This window comes from Grammomys surdaster, unplaced genomic scaffold, assembly GCF_004785775.1.
Source record: "Grammomys surdaster isolate TR1022 unplaced genomic scaffold, NIH_TR_1.0 126612, whole genome shotgun sequence".
NCBI classification, from domain to species: Eukaryota; Metazoa; Chordata; class Mammalia; order Rodentia; family Muridae; genus Grammomys; species Grammomys surdaster.
Genome location: NW_021621401.1, coordinates 1872428 through 1874082, shown reverse-complemented (window position 1 = coordinate 1874082; position 1655 = coordinate 1872428). Strand labels below are relative to the sequence as shown.

The following is a 1655-nucleotide window of genomic DNA, read 5'->3' as shown; positions in this document are numbered from 1 at the left end:
TGTATACATAGAAAGAGAGAATCATTCTGTAAGTTCTGCTACTCCCGAGTACACTGACTAATACAATAAACGTGATCTCCTGACCTTCCTACCTCTACCAAATCCCAGCATTACAGACATGGGCCAACATGTCCAGCTGTCTCAGCCTCTTTTCTTTTTTTTAATAAAATGTGTATGAGCATTTGTCTGCATGTGTATATGTATAGCACATACACACTTAGTGCCACAAGAGGGCGTCAGATCCCCTGGAGCAGCAGCTACAGAAGGTGGTGAGCTGCCCCATGTGGGTGCTGGCAACCACACCAGGTCTTCCGCAAGACCAGCCAGAGCTCTCTTAACCAGTGCACCATCTATCCAGCTCTTTTCTTTCTGTCTGTCTGTCCCCTTCTCTCTTTATCGCTTTTTAAAAAAAAACTTAAAAATTGAAGCTGACATACTTACACCCAGGCTACACTCATATGCATGCAAAATATAAAAATTAAGACTTTTAAACTGCCAAAGAATTATAGTGTTTAAAAAAATATTTTGAGGCAGGGCCTCACTAAGATGCTTAGCAGGGTTATGAGCTCTGAATCCTCCTGCATCAGTTTCTCGAGTAGCTTGGATTATAGGCCTGTGCTGCCTTGCCTAGTTTATTAAATTTTCAATGCCGATTGAAGGTTGCAGTGACCTGGAGTCCGCGGACAACAGTCAGGGAATCCACTTAACTGAGATGGAGAAGAAAGTTCCTCTGATTTGCATCACCCTCTTCTGCAATCTTCCCTTGATATGCACATGGCCTTACACCTCTCACAAAGGTGCCACATCTGTCACAGCTGCACTTGAAATTTACACTCATTGGCCTGAGATATATGGTCCCCATCAACTTGCACTCAGAGATATTATAATTGAAATGGGAGTACCTGTGAGATTCATTTCTAAAATTCTTCAAAGTGTGGACCTGCCACTGTGCCGGGAGAAAGGAAGGCATGGCAGTGGCTGGAGAACTCTCCTGACCATGGCAGGCCACCTGGCTGCTGACTAACTCTGATTTTGATGATTTCTGGAGCCTGGCAGGATGAAACTTGTTTTCTATGCTAAGCAGGCTTGCCATTCTTCCTTGTCGATGAGCTTGTGCTGTTCGAGAGCCTATCTCATAGATAGATAGATAGATAGATAGATAGATAGATAGATAGATAGATAGTCTGATAGCTAGACAGACAGACAGACAGACAGATGTAAGCTAAGAATGTGGCTCAGTGTAGAGCACTTGTCTGCAGGCAGGAGGCTCTAGGTTTAATCCCCAGTTGGGTGTGGAACACCTTCCAGGCAGCCTAGAGGTGTAAAGGAGGACAGTGACCAGGACAGTAGGGAGAGGAGGTGGAGGAGGAGGAGGACAGACCTGCTCCTCTGGTAATGACACCTGCTCAGACACAGTAAGACAGGACCTCGCAGAGCCAGTTGCTGCCAGCTTGGTCAGCACACACTGAGCTCTCCTTGTAGCCCTGGGCTGCTTTGAGACAGGAAGTGGCTGGTACTGCCCTCGTTCTGGGGATCTTGGTTTTGCTGATTTGACCAAGGGTCTCTCTGTGCTATCCCTAACTCAGAGTGTGTGTTTTGGTCCAAAAAGTGGGGAGGCAAGGGAAGTTCTTGGGGAATCCTGAGCTTTAGGATTT

General features: G+C 46.2%; 1 protein-coding gene across 1 annotated transcript in view; it reads right to left on the bottom strand.

Annotated features, from left to right (window-relative positions):
* Positions 1–1655, bottom strand: part of LOC114615273 (prostatic spermine-binding protein-like) — a gene marked incomplete at its 3' end in the record, with an annotated part of 7293 nt that overhangs the window by 2893 nt on the left and 2745 nt on the right. The gene's annotated exons all lie outside the window — the stretch shown is intronic.